This window comes from Mauremys mutica, chromosome 22 (genome assembly GCF_020497125.1).
Source record: "Mauremys mutica isolate MM-2020 ecotype Southern chromosome 22, ASM2049712v1, whole genome shotgun sequence".
Taxonomy (NCBI): Eukaryota; Metazoa; Chordata; order Testudines; family Geoemydidae; genus Mauremys; species Mauremys mutica.
This window is the reverse complement of record NC_059093.1, coordinates 3153493-3175652: the sequence shown is the minus strand read 5'-3', so window position 1 is coordinate 3175652 and position 22160 is coordinate 3153493. Positions and strand designations below refer to the sequence as shown.

At 45.7% G+C, this 22160-nt stretch overlaps 1 long non-coding RNA gene across 4 annotated transcripts in view; it reads left to right on the top strand.

The window, feature by feature from the left end:
* LOC123354760 overlaps window positions 1-22160 on the top strand; it is a 99409-nt gene that overhangs the window by 30183 nt on the left and 47066 nt on the right. Inside the window, exons 3-6 of one of the 4 annotated variants that reach the window (XR_006574865.1) lie at window positions 6102-6194; window positions 7199-7296; window positions 9558-9621; window positions 12837-13072. This is a non-coding gene — a long non-coding RNA (uncharacterized LOC123354760). The remainder of the gene's footprint in view (window positions 1-6101; window positions 6195-7198; window positions 7297-9557; window positions 9622-12836; window positions 13073-22160) is intronic. The other 3 variants (XR_006574867.1, XR_006574864.1, XR_006574868.1) reach the window with 3 other exon arrangements.

The following is a 22160-nucleotide window of genomic DNA, read 5'->3' as shown; positions in this document are numbered from 1 at the left end:
TGTTAGATGGCACTTGGATGGGTGTGACTTACTCCTGTACATTAGGGTGAGTTGGACCACTTCAAACCCATTTTGCCCTAGTGCTGCATGTCTACATAAGAAGTTTGCACTGATGTAGTGATGTTCATGTGGATACACCAATGCAAATTCACTGTCTAGACAAGCCCTTGCATCCACTTATTCAAGAATCAGCTGCTGCTAACCTGCAAAGATGTTTATAACATAGCTGGACCTAACCAACAGCTGTTCTTTCCAACTCCAGGCCATCAATCACTGCCGACTGTCTGACCTCCTTGGTCCATAATATGGGCTTCACCTTAATTTCTGAAGAGGGCTTTCTTGCCTGTTGGAAGCTGAAAAATACCACTCTGCAAGCACAGGTAGGGCTAATGATAGATGGCAGCCTTGCGAATATGCCAGACTTGGACCTAATTGTCACTGAGTTACTTCCTGATTAACAGAAAACCCAATTAAAACTTCTGCTCTTTTTAAAGTCTCTACTTTTTCTCCCACTCCTGCCCTTTGTTTTAAATGGGCTCCAAATTAAACACACCTGGTTACGTGATGCTGTTTTCCTTTGGACCCACCAATCCCCTTGGAAATCAAACGAGTCATCCAAAGAACAAAGGTCCATGTTACTCCCATTGCTGAGTCCAGCTCTGGATTTCTGAGCCTAGCTGGAATGGCTCTCAGATCAGGTCCTGGAAGAAGAATTGAAATTAGATTTCTCTCTCCACCTGGAATGGACCCTTGGGCATCTCACAGAGGGGGGGCCAGTGGAATCTAAACTGGATTTCTCAGCCCATCTGCAATGGATTGTGGGCAAAGCCAATGGAAGGAAGAAATCTGAACTGGAGTTCTGCAGCAGCCTGGAATGAACACTTGGTTCCCCAGACTTTTTATTTCTTTGCTAAACCTGAATAAAATGACAGCCCACCAGAAGTCCCCTTTGCACATTTACTTTGATGTGCAATAACGTAATTACCATAAGAGGTTCATCCCTTTACTCCCCCTCCCAGTGTTGAATCACAGACCATTCAGACAAATTGATAGAGCCTCTACGATTAATTAATTTACTTCCTAGCAGACGTAGGAATAGTAGTATTGCTTCAGGTTCAGAAAGTGGCTTTTCTAGCCCCATTTAACAGGTTTATTCACTTTTTTCAGATATTCATTTCAACTCTTTGCTGACCTGACAGGGCCTGAAAGAGGCATCTGAGGAAAAGTAGCTTCTTTAGGCCTTGGCCCTGCGATCCCTTGCGGGTGCACCGCAGGGAGTTCCAGCTGGTTGCGCTCCAGTGGCTACACATGGGTGAAATCAGGGTAAGTGCTAGGCGTGACTCTGCACTGAATGCTGCAATCTCAGGAAGGGTTAGAGTCTGATCTTGCATGCATCAGTTTGAATCTGGACTAGGCCTACGGACATCATTAGCCTTATCTAGTAGGTCTGAATCTGGACTAGCATTAAATCAGGCTGCCCTGCACAACTTGTCCTGCTCATCTGTGTTGGGCTTTTATGCTCAGGTCTCCAGGCTAATGCTCTGCAGGATCAAATCCTTAATGCACAGAAACACAACATGAAAAGAGTTCCTGGGTGCCACCATGGTGCTCTGAAAAACCCCAGCAGTAAGCAGCATTCCTTTTCAAGTGCCAGTCACCGAATGCATCTGCAGCGATCTGTGCCCCTTCCATCCCCATGAGAAGGGGCACTCATAGCTATGAACTTGGCACATTTCACATACAAACGCATTTAGAGCTTACCCAGGAACCACCCGTTTACTGGATGTTTTTCTGTGAGAAGTATTAGACTGACATCCTTGGAAACTGGACTCGTATTTAACTACAGAGCAGGCTAGCATAGGGAATGGCAGAGAACATCCCCCTCCCTCCTCATCTGCCCCATTCCTGATCTTGTGAGATCACCTTTAGTGACAAGGGAGTACTCACTACCCAAGACCAGTAAGATCTTCACCCTTCTGCTTGGACTGCTATTAAGGGCACAGCTTTCTGGGGGGTCGTGCAGTCTCATCCCACTGGCCTAAAAACCAATCCCCATTTTCAGCAGAATGGCCATCACTTGCAGTGGGCAGCTAGGAACCATAGTGACTGAGCAATAAGGGGTTGATCCAAAATGTATCCAAGCCAATGAGAGACTTCCCATCCTCTTCAGAGGATTTTGCATTAGGCTCTAACGGTGCTTTCACTGTTCATGGCGCAAGAGCCTCATTGCCATGCTGAGAACGACGTGCTGAGCCAAATGGGGGCAGCCCACTGCCCTCGAGTGCTAATCTGCTCTTTCCCAGCCAGCTGTTGAGTTTATTATATTTGTAACCATACATGTGAGTGCGATGGGGGCTTGGGGAATCACCGATGTTTGTTTGACAAGGTGACACACATGCCCAGAAAATCTTTACACGCTCGCTCTCTTCTCTCTCCCCCCGTCATCTTTCCTTTTTAAAAGTAATCTCTAGCTAATGAAGTCAGTCCTGCTGGGCCATTTTACACAGCTCCTGGAGCTTTTCTATTGACTCGGTCCTGCGGAGATCCAGTCTCTTACCATGGATTAACTCTAGCTCTGACAGCGCGGCTATGGGGATTGGTGAGGATTTGAGCAATGCATGCTGCTGTCCAGGGTGGTTTGGCTGGGGCTCCAGGAGACGGTAGCAAGGAAGGTAGGTGGAGGATGTTTGGCATTGGACTCATCCAAAGATGAGCAAATTGAGGATTGAGTGGGCAGTGAAGAAACAAGCTAAACAGTTCTGGTGCAAAATGTGCAGGGTTATCTGAGGTTGCTTGAACTCCTCTGTTCTTCCAGTTCCTAGTAAAAAGAGCCCACATTAACAAAATTACCACCACAGTAAGCAGCACTGACGCCAGCAGGACAATAGGATATTGGAAGGAAGATGTAGGGTAGGCAAGGCCTGTATCTCGCATGTGGCAGCTGTATATCAGCTCTGTTCAAACTGATGCCCCTGCCCCCCAACGAGCTGTCCCGATGAGGGTACAGGGATGGAGAGTTAGAGCGCCTCCCCACATTGCTAGTCTCATAGCACCTGCTGAGCAGAGCTAATGTGATGCTGCTCCTTCTCCCTCTGGCTGGGAGAGAGTTTGCCACACCTGCCCTGTTTAGGTACTCTGTTCAGGACCAGCTCTGCAGAAGGGGCCATCAAATCTGTTTTGCTGCTTTACCCCGGCTATCGTAATGCTGTGTCTCAGCAGGGGACTATAAATGACTTGAGTTGTTGTTCCTTAAATTGGACACCCCGTTGGAGCTTAGATAATATGAGATGAAACAGCCTGCAGGAGGTTGCAGTCAAGTGGAACTGTGGTGGAGGTTTCTCCCCCCTTTCCCCACAAGAAACATTCCATATATTTACTTCTCCTCTACATGTCCCCTTCTCTGTTACAGTTTCTAGCAGAGCCACACCTGGCAGTGCCAAGGGTGAATTTAGGCATAATCACCAAGCAAATTGAGCTGCCTGAACCCTGTACGGATGAATGAATTTTGCATGCTAGAATTTGGAAATACAGTTTTGACAGCAAGCCCTAAAGAGGAATGGGAAAGGAGTGTGTGTGTTTCGGTTTCTCACTCTATTTCCTACTCAAGCAGGGTTTTCAAGGAAATGTTATTACCAGCAAAGTAGAAATGTCATTTGGCTTCATGGAGCTCATATAATCATGTGAGTGCTAAGAGGGAGAGGTGTCTAGACGAGGGTGTGGGTATGACTTGTGATTGGAGGTGCTGAAAGCACAGGAAAGAAAGCAAAATCCCCAGGAGCACGGGGAAGGGAAAAGGTGGTTTCAGGGCTTGAGGTTCCAAGATGGAGGCCTAGACTGGGAGGAGGGAGCCCAGAAGGGAGGACTGGAGGAAAGACCACATTCTGGAGAGGAGATGCCTGATGGAAAGGGGTGGGGGTGTGTGGTGAGGCTGGAGTTGAGAAAGGGAAATGAAGTTAAGACTGCTTGGAGAACAGTGATCCAGAGTTGCGATAAGCTGCTTGGAGAGGAGAAATAGTTGAGAAAAATGGAGTTTCTGAGGAGTCAGGAAGCCAAGTGTCGGTGAACACCCCGGTTTTTTGGCGCATTCTGAGCTATTGAGATCCACCAACTGACGTATTGATTTTTTTTAGTTTACCCAAAATCTCCAAGTCATTTAGGGGAAAAAAATCTCTTTAGAGTTTTAAGTTTGACCTGTGTTAGAGAACCTGTGACTTGGCAGAGACCTTCCTAAAACCTCCAGTGACTGCACTGGAGAAGCAAATGCACAGGAGGCAAAAGATCCTGCCCACAACCCTGGTCCTCAATCACTAAGTGCACACCCTAAAACAGTGTGTCAGGGGGAAATAATAGCTCTGGGCTAGTAACAATAGTAGTGCACCTTTGTGAAAGCTAGTGCCAAAGCCTTTTCCTGGGATGTGTTTCAGGACCTTGGATAGCAGGAAGTCCAGGAATGGTGCAAGAGGAAGCAGAACAATTGCTACAAAGCCTGATCTGCAGGAAGTTTGGGACAGTTGAGCTCTTTGGGACAGGGACTGTCTTTGTTCTGTATCATGCCTACACCTAGCACCTTAGGGTCCTGGTCCATGACTTAGGGGCTTGGGTACTATTACTGCAACAGACGCAAATAACAAAAATAAAGGGTGAAATTTTGGCTCCATTGAGGTCAATGACAAAACTCCTCTTGACGTCAATGGACCAGGATTTCAGTCTGCATGTGTGTATCTGTATATATGTGTATATATATATATATGTATGTCTGACACACTAATCTGTGCGCATGCACAGGAGGGACAGCTTGTATTCTTTCTTCCAACCCACCGGAGGTGCTTATTAACCGTAACATAGCTAAGATGTTTCACAGCATCATTTCCAATTCCAGACAACTCACAGGAAGCTGAGCAGAGGGAAAGCTCTGAATTGCATGTGATCAGTCATTCTGTTTGCTTTTTTCCATAGCAGATCTGATGATTTAAATTGGGTCTCGATTCGTGTTTAAATTATAGTTTACTGTTCTGCGCCCCGCTCAGAAGTGAATTACCTTAAGCAGAAGTATTAATAACACAGTTATAATTAAGCTTCATTACTGTAGGCAGTTTGCTGAAACAAATTGCTGCTTCATTATTATTATGGCACCTTTGGTAAAAAGACATTTCCCCAGAATGCGACCTTGATGCTTTATATAGCAAAAGCCAAGATATGATAGAGATGTACGGATGAATTAGCATCTTTTGCCTTCTATATCAAGCTCATTAAAAGGAAAGCAACTCAAGTCAAAACCAAGCAGCTTTGATGGAAATTTTAATCTGTGCAAAATGGATAATGAATAGGTTTGAACTTTCCCTGCCATTTTTATAATGGTGCTTTATTTATATTATGTTAAGAATACAAATAAATAAATAACAGAAGGGGGGAATGGAATATTTACAAGAATCCAGCTGTCTCAAGATCCCAAATTGGTTTCAGGGTTGCATTGTAGCTGGGGTTGGGTATGATGGACTGTTGCTCAGAGCTCTAGACTATCGGGGATGGGGAAGTGGGAGAAGTGGGGCAGAGGAAAGGGGCGTTTTCTGACTACAGAGTATTACAGTTGATGTTTTATTTAATCGCTTGGCCTGAGTCTGCTTGAGAGAGTCCTGCATAAAGCTGGGAGACCGGATCCCACCAGCCAGGCTTCAAACAGACTGGTTTGTTTTAGGGTTGGAAAAGGACCACGAGTTGCCCAATCCAAACCCCTTACACAAGTGCTGGGAATCTTCCTTCCAGCTTCTCTGTGCATTAAATACAGGAAATGTCGCTAGGGATGGGGCCTCCTTGACTTCCATCAGGAGGCTTGCCCCTTGCCTGACTAGCATCAGTGCCAGGAATTGTTTCCTGTTTAGTTTAGCATGGTTATAATACTATTATGCATCCCTTTCATCAAAGGCTCACAACCATTAGGCTTCGTAACCCAGATGTCCTTTCCCCTTACCCAGTTTCATAGAGTTTAAGGCCAGGTCATCTAGTCTGATCACCTGACCTATAGCACAGGTCATTCAGTTCCACCCAGATACTAAAGTCACTGGGCATCAAAAGGGGTAAGACTAAAACATTTCATTTTTCAGGACACTAAATCGCTGTGTGCCACAGGCAGATAACAGGCGAGACTGAGATGCCACCACTGCACAAGACCCCTTCAGCTGCACAGGACTGATGAGGTAAGATCCCAACAGGTTATCCATGCCCCATGCTGTAGAGGAAGGCAAAAAAATAAACCCAAGGTCCCTGCCAATCCAACTTGGGGGAAATTCTTTCCCATCCCCAGATCTGGCCATCAGCTTGACCCTGAGCATGTGGGCAAGACATGCCAACCAGGCATCTAAGAAAGAGGAATGTCTGTTCCACCTCAGAGCACTGGTCCACTCCATCCCATGTCCCATCATCAGTCGTGGACAATCTCTGATGCTTCAGAGGAAGGCCAAAAAAAATCTGGCCAATTATGCAAAAGGGGGGGGAAATCCTTCCTGACCCCTATAGGCAACTGGCTAATGCCTGGAACCATGAGATTTTTAGTCTGTCTTCTCTAATCACTAGACAATACTTCGCCTTCCCTGCTGAGTTCCCAAACCCACTTGAACCATTCCTTCCTTTCCTTATTTTGAGGCCTCTCAGCCGAATGTGCTTGCTTAGATAGACAGCCTGAGAGCAGTAGGACTGAGCCTGTGCCCAGGAAAGGATAGTCCTAACTTAGATCGTAAGGTCTCTGAAGACAAAAATATTTCTGTCATTTCATGCGTGTGCAGCCCTAGCATCATGAAGCCCCAAATCCCTGATGGAGGCCCCTAGGTGCTACTGCTATAGAAATATGAAATATCTGCTCACACATTATTTTAAATTAGCCATTAAAATCAGGGAGTGTTGAATTTCTGCTCTGTAAATACTCAGCAACTGAAAAGAAAAAGCTGAAAATAAATAGGCATTTAGAGGCAAGGAGGAGAAAACTAGTTGAGTTTTAAAATAACCAAATTAAAGGGGCAGGGAAAGAGGAGTGGGAGTGGAAGACTATTCAGTTGGTGAGAATGTAACAGGCCTCAGAAGCTGAGGCTTTGTAGAATCCACTTACTAGCATGGTGGTCGCAAACCTGGAGGGTTTCCCTCAGCTCAGTCCCCTTGAGGAAAAAGCCCTGAGAAAACTGAACTGAAAGCATTTTTCCACAAACAGATCGCCATCCTCATTTGCTTTACTCACCCTGGCCTTCCCCAAGAGGTCACGTCACTAAAGGGTGGGAAAGAACCTTTAAAGAAAACAGCCTCTCTACAGTAAGTACAATGCTCTATACACACACCCACACCCTTTAGGAGGAACAGCCCTGCTTGCTACTCTAACCTCTTCTTTTATATGGTTTATAGTAGCTGGTGGTCTGCTGCCAGTGGGATGTAATTAGCCTTCAGTTATCACCACTAACATGCTCACCTGTGCCCCTTGCTAATCCCTTGTCCACTTCACAAGCTCTCAACTCAGCCCATCACAGGGCTTTCACCTGCTGGCCTTTAGAACTGGTGTCCCATCCCAATGCTCAGCTGCCCTATGGCAGCAGGTAATATGCTGAGCCGTTAGAGCGCACACACAGAGTGGGAGTCAGGATTCTTGAGTTATACATGGGCATCTTCCAGTAACCCTCAGGGTGGCCTTGCCCACGTCACTTCCTCTCTCTGCACTGCAGCTTCCTGTACCCTAGGTCCCTGAGGATTGCAAGGGACTTGGAGACTCTGGGGTGGAAGATGCTCTGGCAACACCAACCCTTAGCATTAATGTAAAGTCTTTAGCACAATTAAATCCCCAGAGGGATTGTCTGAATGCAACAAGGGGATTTAATTATCTAAGGCAGCTGGTTTCTGGCATGGGCTATGGGGATCAATGAAGCAATGGCTACACATTCGTTCTTGCCTTTGAACATCTCTCTCCATAACTCATAAATAATGCATCTGAATGATAGCTGTACTGTTGGAAGAACTGGTTATGACCATTGCATTCACGCCCTGGGTTAAAATAGGGATGACGGCAGATGTGAGGAGAGTGAAAGGGTTACTGCCATAACCCTTTCATATAGGTTATGGCAGTATTTCTTGTTTTGGACCAGACCTTTAGGGTATTCTTACCCCTACTGTGACTCTCCCAGCTGGGGCAGGTGATGAAATCTATGTAGATGGACCAGGTATTGAGGAGAGCTGCAGCCAATCCTCTTTTATACAATACCTGGTGGATGTTTGGCTTCTGGTTGGTGAGGTCTGTTTGATCTTTTTCTTTCTCATACCTTGGTTCTGCAATCAGTCTCAAACACATGATGCATGTGATACACCCCTTCTGCATTCTAGAGTCTCACACATTATGTCAAACGACCGCAGCACTGAAAAGAAAAGCTCCCTTGTCTCTGTTGGGCTTATAGAATTCTTCTAAGCAAGAGTCTTCCCACCTTAAAACCCATCACACAACTGTTAAAGGTCTCCTGCTGCCACATTAACCCCCTGTTAAGATGCACACACGTGTATCTGTTTTAACCCAGGACTGTAGCCATTAGCCATAGATACTACAGCCTGGCACATACCTGAGCACCATACAATCATACCTGCATGAGCAGATTTTCATCCCTACAGCTGCTGAGTACATGCCGGCTTCAGGCACCCAGGCAGTGCTCCAGGTAAAACCCCACAAAGCCAAGGTTCAAATTTTAACAACCCTTCAAATGCTTGTCATTTCCCTTCCATGTGACTCCTAGCAGCTCTGTGAATGTCTGTTAGCGTGCAATTAAACTAGCTTCTCAAAAGGTTACTGATAAAAATATTTCTCTGTTAAAGTGGGCATTTATTGGGTCTCTTGCTAACCTTTAGCATGGCAGAGCTTAACACTTCATGTGCCAAAGGCTGCTGAGCATATTTTTGTGTGCGCGCATTCTAGAAACAAGGCAACTTTATATGACAAACTATAAATGGCCCATTAGGCTGTCCACATAGCAGGAGCATGAACATGTCATGCTGCACAGATCACTGGTGTTCTGTGCCACATCGTACTCCTATATGTAGCTACTTGCAATTGGCTATTTTACATGCAATACTTTTCTGTTGAAGATGGGATTCCCTCCTGACCCTTGTTGGGCTGCATTTCATGCTGTAGCATGACAACTGATGTGCCTGGTAACATTGTTACTCCAGTTCCCAGCAGGTGTAGCTGTGAGATTCACTGATGCAAATAGCCAATCCTTCTTAGAAATTGAATTGCACCTTTAGCCCTACTGATTTCCTGGGGCATTAAGTTCCACAGTTGACAGTATGCTGTTACATAAGTATTTGCCCTTCTTTATACACATTATAAATCTAATCTGTGTTCTCTCTCTCTCTCTCTCTCTCTCTCTCTCTCTCTCTCTCTCTCTCTCTCATATTGAAAAATCCTAGATATAAATTTCATTGAGAGCTTATTCTGATAACTATATTTATCATTTAGCATATGTGGATCCTGTCAAGTTTAAAATCTATTTGGGTAAAAGCTATGATCTTTGATACCTTTAGTTTTTATTATGTTACAGGTAAAACAGTTAAGATGAAAAATGTTTCCTATAAGTATCTCTGCCCCTGCCACACTGATCTTGGGTAAGTCACTCCCCCTCTTTGCCTGAGTTTCCCCATATGTACAATGGGAACAATAAGTACCTCCTGCAGATGTGAGGAGTAGTTGTCTTTGTCTTATGCTTTAGGTGAAGCAGACTCACTTATATAACTACCAGCTACCATATTACTTACACATTCAAGCTGTTACACTCTTATCCTACTCTATAGCCTTTAAAAAATGTAGGAGAGCTTCTTTAGCGTTACCCCCCTGTGCCCAACACTCCCACTAAACCCCTCAGAGTATATTCTGTCACCGGAAAGTGTCTAAGTTCATCAGAAAGAGCCTCTTTCCTGGATCACTCCCTGTATTCCCATATTAGCTGATTGGCTGTTTCTTTAACCTGATGTGTTACATAGCCCAGCTCTGTCTGTTCAATACATACCAATTATTAAACCACAGTACCCAGTTACCAGTTTAAATATGGGCACTTCACTGATCTTTTCAGAACTTTGGAATGGCCCATTATCCTCTTTTGGGGCACACTTCATAGACTCTTTTCTCCTTGGTCCACAATTCTTGCCATTCCTTTAACAAAACTTTATAATTTCTGTTTACTCAAAAGAATCTTGATGATTTTTCCATTTAGACCATTTTTTCACTACTTGCTCTGCCATTTCATTGCCTGGGATCTCAGCAGGTGCTGGAATCCATGCTAGTACTATATTTAACCCAGGCGTACTAACTCTGTCAAAAACAATATTTCATTTTTTAGATCATCCTTGCGTTCTGAGGTACTCTTTTGAATTGCCAGGATACCTGATAATGAATCCGAAAAGAGAACAGCTGCGGTAGGCTGTACGTGCCTTATCCAGTTTAATGGTAACATTATTCCCACCAATTCAGCTGTCATAATGGCTACAAAATTAAATATTCTCTTAGATTTCTTGACTCTAATCTCAGGGATGCAAAAACCTTCTCCAACTCTATTGTTTTTATCTTTAGATCCATCACTATACATTAGGCAATGGTAACCCCATTTACCACGTATAACTCAAACTTAATCTGTCATATACAATGACTCTTCCCCCTTATTTGATTCCAGATTTGGATTTAGAATTATGTAGAGATGATTTTCCAGGTATAATTTACAACCCCACAACTATGGATCTTACTCTCCTTGTCCTTCCTTTTGCTTAACTATTTAACCCACACTTTAACCGCAAGAGCATGAGTGAGATTGTGTTGGGCTTTGTATCATCTGCTTAATTCCCAACATGACTCACATTTGTCCACTATTCTTCTCTCCTCTGTTCCCCTAGACTTTAGTTCAGAATGTCAGATCTAACATTTTTGTTAGGCATTAATCCAGTAGCTACCTGCATTACACACACTAGTGGTATAGGGAATGCACCACAAGCAATTCGTAGTACTTGAACTGACTAAATTTTTAAGCTCTGCTCTGGATGCAGAGCTTAAGACTTGATTCTCATCTATGACTGAACTTATTAATGCTCTATATGGAGTCATGAGCACTTTATTTGCTCCCTAGTTCATTCCAACAATACTTACAAGTAGATCAATTCTACCCTTACATTTGTTTGTACTATTGTCTATATGGCTCTTACAAGCATGTTTATGATCAGAGTACATCTAGAAATGTAAAACTGTGCACCTGTTCTCCATAGAGAAATTACATTCAGCTTTAATCTTCTAGTGAAGACCACTCCCTTTGTTTTAACAATAGAATGGGGAGCTGCTTGTAGATTTAAATTTCAGAGACCTCAGAGTGCTTCAGTGAGTCTCTCTCATCAGTTTCATTCTCCTGGGTTTAACCCATATAACCCTTATGTGAGGAGTAGTCATCGAATCATAGCACTGGAAGGGACCTCAAGTGTTCGTCTAGTCCAGTCCCCTGCACTCAAGGCAGGACTAAGTATTATCTAGACAATTCCTGACAGGTGTTTGTCTAACCTGCTCTTAAAAGCCTCCACTGATGGAGATTCCACAACCTCCCTAGGCAATTTATTCCAACGCTTAACCACCCTGACAGGAAGTTTTTTTTCTAATGTCCAACCTAAACATCCCTTGCTGCAATTGAAGCCCATTGCTTCTTGTCCTATCCTCGGAAGTTAAGAATAATTTTTTCTCCCTCCTCCTTGTAACAACCTTTTATCTACTTGAAAACTGTTTTCATGTCCCCTGTCTTCTTCTCCAAACTAAACAAACCCCATTTTTTCAATCTTCCTTCATCATAGGTCATGTTTTCTAAAAGTTTAAATAATTTCTGTTGCTCCTCTCTGGATTTTCTCATTTGTCTACATCTTTCCTGAAATGTGGCACCTAGGCCTCAACTGGAGTATTGTGTCCAGTACTAATCAGCACAGAGTAGAGCAGAAGAATTACTTCTTAATTTCAGATCCCTGGATGGAAGGTGCTACTAATTATTATTTTAGCTAATTGGTCGTACTTGGACTTTTCCAATGCAATGCCATAGATAACATAACATAAAATAAAAGATGCATTGCTAGCAATAGGAGTTGCTCCCAAACGTTTGGAGGTAATGGTCTCGCTGTAAAGTGCAGACTGAGGGCTCTCAGTGCCTGCTACCCTGATTTGCATATGTAATTGACAGCTCATTAGAAACATGGGGATCCTTATGACAAAAACAAACTCTAGTGACTCAGAAGGGGGGCAAAGATCCTGCTTGGGAATTACTGAGGAAACTCTCTTGAACAGATTGACAATGACAGGCCAGAAAGCAGCCTATCTGCCCAGGAAATAGACCCTGAGCTCTCCAGAAGTCCCTGAAGGCTGTAAATACCTGGGATGGAGAATGGACAGGTTCTGTGTTAGCCTTTCTCCACTTGCCTGGCCCATGTTTGCTGGCCACAGGGGCATTGCATAGGAGCTGCTAGCTGTGGTGGCTCTGCAAATTCCAGAGTCCCCGACACAAGTGAAATTCTCCTGTGATCAGCTACATGTCAGCCACAGGCTTCAGCCAGTGCTATCAGGGCATGATGGTGTGCAGTGAGGCTGACTGGGCTCCCTCTGGACACAAGAGTGAGGGACTGTTACCCTCCCCCTGGTGGGCGGAGCCAATCCTGCCCAACCTCCTTTGCCCGAAGTAGTGGGGCAGGTAGGGTGACCAGATGTCCAGATTTTATAGGGACAGTCCTGATTTTTGGGTCTTTTTCTTATATAGGCTCTTATTACCCCCTACCCTTGTCCCAATTTTTCACACTTGCTGTCTTATCAGGACAGGAAGTATAAAAGGAGGATCTTGTAGCTCAGTTGGGGCTGGAACAGGGAAGGAGGCAGACGTCTTCTAGGAAGCAGAGCCCTCTCTGGGATCCTGGACCAGTGGCCAAGCAGACTAGCATCCTGCTGCCTGAGGAGACTGAAGGCTCTGAGAAGTTACTGGAGAGGATGCCACCCACCTGCCAAGCAGCAAGATGGATCCTGGTGTTGACAGAGCAACAAAGGCGGAATTGGGTAGGAAGTAGCCATGGGGAGCCAGACTTTGGTGCAGTTGCACTGCTGGCAAGTAAGACAGTGTGTATGGTTTTCCTTGCTGACTGAGGGGCGGGACCACCTGCCACTAACTGGGACCTGGAGGAGTACGGTGGGCCTGGGTCTCCCTACCCTCTGTTGCCATCCACTGCAGGGATATGGAGGTGGAGCTGGCAGTATCCCTGGTACTAGATGTAGTAAAAGAGGGTATGTGGAGGAGGGCATGAAGATAATGGTGAGAGAGGCCCCCTTCACCTTTTTCCTAGAACAGTCAGAATGGCCGGGCTGAGTTTAAGAGAACCCCTTCCCCCAGTCAGATACAGGGAATGAATTCTTGAGTCATAACACATTCTAGAGGCTGGTACAAAATAAGTACCCACCAGAAACTGATTGTTTGTTTGGGAAAATAATACTTAACCCTCCCACAGCAATTTATGCCTTTAAAGCACTAGACAAATATTCATATTCTCAGAACACCCCACAAGGCAGCTATTATTTATCAGCCTTGCAGAGGGGGAAAATGACATGCAGAGAGGTTATGGCTCAAACTGTTTGGAGAACGGTGCCTACAGTTAGTAAATTATTATGCATTTAGGTGCCTAAGTGGCCTGATTTTCAGAGGTGCTTAGCACCTGCAGCTCCCGGTGATTTCAAGATCTAGAGGATGGAACGCTGGCCCCATTGAACTCAGTGGCAAAATTCCTGTTGACTTCCATGAGTTTAGGATTTCACAGTGCCAGGAGCACAATCTTTATGGGCTACAGTTTTGCATATTTTGGTTGCTGTGACTAGTGCTCTTGGACACGGTCCCTTTCGTGCTCTCTACAAACCTTGAGGATGGCCACTGCCCATCCTGAGGGGCATTTCAGTTCCATTTCTTGTCCCCTTCCCCTCACAGTGACTAGAAGTGTCTAGTCCTTGCCTGATTACATGAGTAAAGAAATTGCTGGTGCCATTCACAGAGGGAGTCCCAGACTGAGATCCTGAAGCCCACCTATGGAGCTTACTCCTAGGATCAAGGGGTTCTAGCCCCAGGTCTGAGAACAATGAATGTTTTGCCTGCCCCTGTTCTGGTTGTCCAAGCTCAGGCTGATCAGCAGTCAGCACCATGGCCCTGTTATGAAGTCCAAGAGACAGAACTAGAGAGGGATGAAAGGACTAGAATGGCTGCTCACACGGATAAGGGAGACAAAGAAACTTAAATTGCTCTTTGCTATTCAGTGGCCCTGGCAGAGATGGGCTGGCAGCTAGGCAGAAAAGGCCAATGTGCCATGGTAACTACAGTCTTGAAAGTCAGGTGTGATGGGAGGGGGCTATCCAGCTGTGGGGAATGAATTTCTGGCACTCTCAATGGGCCAGTCCAAGTAGGCCCGCTTGCTACAACAAGATAAGGTTGCTGGTCGCTCAGGCCTCCATGCGAATCTGGTGTCACTGTGGCATCGTGCTGGGTGGGAGAAATATCTCCAGCCAAGATAAAAAGATTGTGATGGCAGAACTAGATCATGCCAAATGTTACCCCTCTAATTCAGTGCTGGGGCTGAATCGTAGTGCTCATGAAAACAAGGGTGCAAGAGCCTTTGGGTTGTGCTAGGGCAGGTTTCTTGTGCTCCCATCAATCCCAAGAGGTAAGTAATACCTTCTCTGCCAGCCAGCCCTGCCACTCGAATTCAGTCCTGATGAGCAAACCCCTTCAAGAGTCTAGTCCTAGCTCCTCCCACAGCTCTGCCGCCGCACCTCAGTCCTAGGTACAACATGTCTCCAACTAAGTGACATTTTGTGGTGAGTAAAGTCAAGCTGAAGTGCAAAGCCAGCCCTCCCAGAGGGCTGAGTGTTACCCTCCTCCATCCTGAATTCCCCATCATTCTATCTTCACAACTCTTACCCAGTGGTGACAGCAAGTGCTTGGCCACCTCCAGTACCTGCCAGTGCTCTCATGTGCAGTGTGGGGAATGTCTGGCCAAGTTGCCGATTCAGATGGGAATGAGCAGGATAAAGACAGAGGCTTTCACCTAACAGTGGACTGTCCTAAACTCCTGTGTGGTGTTGCTGTTTGTGTATTTGATGGTGAGCGTCTTAAAGTTATAAAGCACCTTTCATCCCAAATCATTCAACAGACTTAAAATAACCAGAGGGGTCACTTCAGCCACCACTGAAATGCAGCTGTCTCTGGGATGAAACATAGCAGCTGTTTGCCAGCACCAAGCAGCACAGCACAACAGTCTAAGTATTCCTCTTCCCTTCCTTCACAGAACCCTGGATCCGTACTTAATAATGGAAGTACTTAGCGCCATTACAGAGCAAGGCAATAGCAGTATTGTTCTCATGGTGCAGACTGAGGTACAGTGAAGTGAATGCCTCAGATCAGTCAGTTAGCGGTAGAACCCAGGCATCCTGCCGCTGAAGTCCCACACTCTGCCCCTGCTTTATCCCTTGCTGCACGAGTCTGGTGGCTAAATCCTGCAGATTTCAATGGGAGTTAGGTGGCTCAGTACCTTGGATGATCTGTGCATCTGGGCCTATTTCTCCATTGGCTTATGGGGAGAATAATCCTTCCTTTCTCTCCTGTACCACATTTTCTTATGTAGCCTGTAAACTCTTAAGGGCAGGGTCAATCTCTCATTATGTTTTGTGCAGCTCCTAGCACCACGAGGCCCCAATCTCAGCTGAGGCCACTAGACACTACTATAATACAAATCAATAATGCCATTTCAGCAGTGGATGCACTGATTCCTATCTGCTGTTCGTGAAAAGCACTATGACCCCCTTCAGGATGAAAGGTAAGATAGTCTTGCTGTTTTGTTTAAGGCTCCTATTTACTGCCCTTAAACTCCATCTTGTAGTGGTGTCCACACTTGCTCTCCACGTAGTGGACAAATAATTTGCATAATTTAATTAAATTTAAGTAATCTTCCCTGAAGCCTGCCTGTAAATGATGCTGTGTACATGGTCTTAAAGCAAATCAGTGCAAAATGATGAAAGAGCCTATTTCAGTTAAGCAAATTATGAGGAGGCAGGTGACGTCCTCCGTATAATAATTCCCTGTGAATTATTTATATGGAATCTGCAATTACACTGAGCAAAACAGTGTTGTGTGCATAAAGCACACTTAATTAGCCAACCACCTGTTATGAATTCAGGCACAGCCAATGGTGGGGTCCCTTATCAATTATCCTGCTGCTGTAGTAGGTTATCAACATGCGGAGGGAAAGGGGGAGATGGGGCAGGGATCATTGAGGGACACACCCCGTGGGTAAAATGGAGCATTGGAAAGGAATGGCCCAACTTGTGTGGCCACTCAATTGAAACTAAGAAACAAGTAATTTCAGAGGCAAGTTTGGCCAAGCTCAGTGCTTGCTCCACCGACATGCTCTCATCTTTGTTTACCCTACCCCTTACCCCCCTCCCTCCATCCATACCAGGCTTCAAGCCAGCCCCTGGGTCTGTCTGGCTCTTGCACTCTGATTTCTGGGGCCTCTTCTGTGTATCTGCAGCCACCAAGAATCTGTCAGTTTGTCATCCCTCTGAATTCTTACGTTGACACCTGTCATGGTAGCTTCCAAATCCCATCTCTGACTTAGTCTATCATGCCTCAGCAGTCTCCTCCCTCCTGTCCCCCTTGATCTGCACCTTTTCCAAAAGGCCTGTTTGATCCCAGTCCCTCCCTACAGGGAAGTGATGAAGCTAGATCAGGGGTCAGCAACCTTTCAGAAGTGCTGTGCCGAGTCTTCATTTATTCATTCTAATTTAAGGTTTCAGGTGCCAGTAATACATTTAACATTTTTAGGTCTCTTTCTATAAGTCTATAATATATAACTAACCTATTGTATGTAAATTAAATAACATTTTTTAAATGTTTAAGAAGCTTCATTTAAAATTAAATTTAAAATGCAGAGGCCCCCCCTGGACTGGTGGTCACGACCTGGGCAGTGTGAGTGCTGCTGAAAATCAGCTTGTGTGCTGCCTTCAGCACCCATGCCATAGGTTGCCTACCCCTGAGCTAGAGACTGGAAATCCAAACAAGTACCCAGCATAGTTCCAAACAGCACTAACAGACTTCAACAGAAGTGAGCAAGTCTTTGCCAGACATTACACTACTTTGTTACATCCCTAGCCTCCATGCTTCCATTCATACATCATGTACCTGGGCTGCAAGCACCTTAAACTGGGCGTCCTGTTCTACCTATCCAGGGGTTAATGGAGATGTCCATGAGAAATCAGCCCCCAGGCATGGAGACAGATGAGCTGAAATAGCAGCTTCCTCCTGTGCTATGATGAAGTTTAGAACAAACACTAAAAACAGCCTAGATGGAGCTGTATTATGAGACTGCAGGAAAGGAAAGGGGCTTAGGTTATGATAGGAGGGAGGTGTGGCCCTACACGCCCAACACATTTCTCTGTCATGCAAACAAGAGTGGTTTCAGAGCTCCAATTGCAGAGCAGCTCTAGCCAGCTCTGCAATGGTGACCTACACCGCCCACTGCTACACCACTCCTGGGCTTCTCCTAGCTTACTTAACTGTGTCACACCATGTAGGGCTTTTCTGTGCTGCAGAAATTTCCTGTTTGACCGTAGTGGAGAACTTTCACTCATTTCACACATACTCTGTTAGACTCAAGCCCCCTCTTCAGGAAATGGAAAATCCTCCCCTTCCAGTTCATTAGCCCAAAGTGGGGCTGACATTGTCCGTGGCAGAAAGCAAAAGTGAGGTGAGTGAGTGGCCCACAGGAGCATGTGCTCTTTCCCCATCAGAGATTGGACTGTTCTTGAATGTTTAATAGGAAAGAAATTAGGGTTTTTTTCCTTTAAAGATTTACCATGTACAAATGTATGAGAATATTAAAGGCAACAATTAACTTTATTGGAAACCTTATATTCTCCAACCTCATTAGAACTGCCAACAAGATCTATTATTAGTATTGCTATGCAGATAATGTAATAAAAAGGGTATTTAAAGTAGATAGTTTTGCATTGAAATAAAATAGCTTTTCTTTCCCTTTCTCTCTCTCTCTAAAATGTTCTATCATACTGGAGGCATTAAGCAAGTGTCTGATTGCCCCAACATGCAGAGGGGAGAGGGTCTGCACCCTTTCCTTTGAAAGTGTTTTCTGGCAGAAACAGACCTTATTCAGCATCAGTAACAAATATGCACTGCACTCATAGCACCTCTCAGCTGCCTCGGAGAAGCTCAGAGCACTCTGCAGCCATTAATGAATGAATCCTCACAACCCCCAGCATCCCTATTAACCTTAACTTCACCAATGGGGGAGAAACTGAAGTCAGATAAGTGAGTGTCACAAAGCCCCATCGTGCATCAGTGGCAGAGCAAGGGAGAGAACCCAGGAGTCCTGATTCCCATAATGCCTCCTATTTTAAAGCAGGGGCCTGCTGTGGCATGCTTCTACCTACAGCTCTCCTTGTACCAGCTCTACCAGCCGTCCCAGTTGCATGCACCACTCCCCCCAGCAAGGGGGCTTACCGGCACGTTGTGTCACTGCTCTCCGCACAGCTCTAAGGGTGTAAGAAAACCACAGTTACGTTCCAAATGAGTGTGTTTCCTAGCAATGTACCAACTCACAGGGCCACCTCCATCTGTGCACTGCTGTTCTCAGGTTCTGGTGTCTTGTGCACTAGAAGGCAGTCGGGTGAGGCCCTTAAGGCTCCCAAACTATGTAAAGGAATAATACCCAATTCATGTACACTGCACAGTGGTTTTGTGGGGGGGTGTGTGGTTATGTGCCACTCCTGGTACATGGAGAACTGAGCTGTGAGGATAAGCCCAGGGGATTGGCCAGGAGCTGGGTCCATCAATGGATCCCTCTCTTTTTTCGAGGATCCACACCATGAAGCTGTTGGACTCCCATCTTTAAACTTCAGTTCAGCTTCCCTTTCCCTGTTCTTCAGTAGGACGCCTGAGGGCACAGCATTTTTGTGCGGGAGAGAGGACATGGGGGGGGGGGAAGGGGGCTATGCTGGGAAAAGCTGCTGAAAATGCACAGACAAAAAGGAAAAAATTGGGGGGTAGTTTTTTTGAAAACCCCCATGAGAAGCTGAGCATGGCAGGTTCTCATACTGCGGTTGGCTCACAGAATGGTTTGTCCAGCTGTGACTGGAGGTACCATCTAGGGTCCTCCGCTGTGATGACTGGCTAACACAATAGAGAAATTCCTCACAATGGGAAGCCCAGGGCATGAGTTTCCAGTACCATGTGGGAACACAGACAGGGGGGCGACCTGCTTCTCCCTGTATGCACACCCAGCAACAATAGCTGCTCTTCCTGCAGGGTCAGAGAACTCAAGGGTTGCACACCCAGTGCTCAGATCCCTTGGTATGAGCACCCGAGACAGCTGGTCCGATAGTAACAGGTGCTCGCCCACACAGACACCCTCTGCCTGTACACACAGGCCACCTAGACACACCGTTCAGAATGCCACCGCAAGGGCTGTTTCTGTAACTCACCACTGCTGCTGTTCATGGGTCATTTTGCTCATGCTGCCATTGTTGATCAAGTGCCCATCACAGCAGCCCTAAGAGGTTTGGGAGCTGGCCATGCCAGGCTGCTAACCTGCTCTGCCATCTCTGTTTAGCACATTCACTCGGGCCCCACAGTGATGGCTGCCAATGCCTGGCCAATGGGAATGGCTCTTCCTGCTCAGTCGTTCCTGGGCCCCACTAGTGGAGTGTGCTGGTCGGAGGGTCGGCACCAACTCGCTGCTGCTGGCCAGAGCTAGGGCAGGTGGATGGAGAGGGCTGGCGCTGGGAGAGCGAGAGCACAAGCCCCATGGAGATGACGCAGCCTCGTGCGATGGCACCAGGCCACAGTTAGTTGGGGACAGCAGAAGGAGCAATGGCATTATCAAACCAGAAAGCATCAAGAGTGTGTTATTCCTGGAGATAGGGCACCCGAGCTGACTCCCCTCACTGCAGTGACTCTGAGTGGAGCATGTGTGTGTTGCGTGTGGGTGTGTATGTTTGCACGCGGATGTAAACACAGACTGCTGCCAGCCATCTTCTTATAGCACATAAGTGGGGAAACAATTTGCATAACTTAATTAAAATTTTACAGTAATCTTCAACTAGTCAGGTTCTAACAAACAAACATAAAATCCTCTGCCTTAAACCCTGAAGGTTAATTAGCCTCTCATAGGTGTCTGCCACCTCAAGGAAAGCAAATTGCAGAAGAGCAACAGTTGATTTGCCTTGTTTTTTTGACTGGCTGAATAATGTAAATCAACAGCTGATTAAATAGGGCCATGAAAACCAAAGTAGGCCTAGAATCGAGCTTGGAACGGACACTCTCCAGCCCCCAGTTGCCAGGCCACAGATTTGCTCCTGCTCTTTGTACTAATCACTGTTCCCTCAGGCCATGCTGCAAAACATGCCAGGTGCAGCCAGGCTAGAGAGCATCATAGGAATTGCCATCCTGTATAAGACCATTGTCCATAATCAGTATCCTCTCACCAACACCAACACCACCAGCTGCTTCAGAGATGCAGTTATGGGATAACCTGTCCCCAGGGAAAACTTCTTCTTAGCCCTCAAAAGCTAATGCCTGCATGAATCCCTGAAGCCTAAAAATAGATACTAGAACTGGTCAGAAAATGGATTCTCCCCCCCCCCTGAAAATTTTGACTCTTCATAAAAAAAAACACATAAAACCAGAACATTCTTGGCCAAAAATGCTGAAAATTTTTGTCAAAACAGTTTTTGGGTGTTTGGTTTTCTGGAGCAAAATGAAAAACTTTTGAGGAAAGCAGACACATTCCTCCAAAATAGTTGTTTGTTAAAAAATCCTATTTTCTATAGAAAAAAAATTCCAATGCAATTTTCCCACCATCCCCAGTAATGACCTCACACTAACAGTGCAACTCTGCTTTGCATTGGGAAAGGTAAATCTTTCTTTGCATCATCAAATTGTATACTGTCTGATACCTATTTTTCTTCTGTTTTATTTTATGTGAGACACTTCCAGTTCTTGTTCTAGTCATTTACTCTTGTCCATAGTTAGACGCATGGGTGAGAATCTCTATCCTTTCATGCTCCAGCTTCCATTTAACCACATTACATCCGTGCAGCAGGTGGGCGTGGGAGAGGAACAAGCACTTAAGGAGTCAAAAAAATAGGTTACATTTGGTGACACAAAAAAATCCTGCGTAAAAATATCAGGGCTTGTTTTTCTCCCACCTCCTCTCCTGAGTTTTGCTCTGCATCACAGCTTTAAATATGAATCTACAAGCACAAAGTGGAACTCGACTGCAACATTAAGTCAGTGGAGTTACCCCCTTGTAAAACTGGCGTAAATGAGAAGAGGTTCAGGCCCTCTCCCTCCTCCAAGGCCATGCAGAACACTGTCCAGTGGGAGAAGTGAGTGTCACGGCCTAGCAGCTTAGGCACAGAAAGGGGATTTGAGAGGCTATGTGGGCTGGTTGGGAATGAACAGACCTGCTCTTGAAATCCATAAGCCGTTTGTGAACAGTGGTTTTTCAGCCAGCGTTGGGCTTCTCAGCATAGCTGCACAGAGCGAAGGGGTGTTCAGGGACTCGGAACATGGACTCTTATCATCATAAAAAAGAATTGTTTAATTTGTGGGTTTAAATTTTAAATAACTCTGCCAGAGGAGAGCAGCTCCTGGGCCGCTCTCAGCTCTCGACCTTGCACTCAGCCGCTCCATTCAAATTCCATTTCGGTAAGAGCCCCCAGTGGGGATTCAAATACCATTTAAATGAGCTCATTTCTCTCATTCCTCTGAATGTCTCTCTGCTGCAGAACACAGGGCAGGACAGCTCTGCTGTGGTCCCTGTCTTCCCATACGGACAGTGTGTGACGCCCTCTGTTCTGTTCTATTCTCTAGATGTGTTTATACCATGCTCAACACTGTAATATCTCAGCACCTGTTGGGCATAGGACTCCGCATAGAATCACAGAAATGGGCTAGAAGGGACCTCCAGAGGTCATCTAGTCCATGCCCCTGTGCTGAGACAGGACCAAGAAAATCTAGACCATCCCTGGCATGTGTTTGTCTAGCCTGTTCTATAAGGAGCAATGTAAAAACCTCTCCATCACTGGAAGTTTT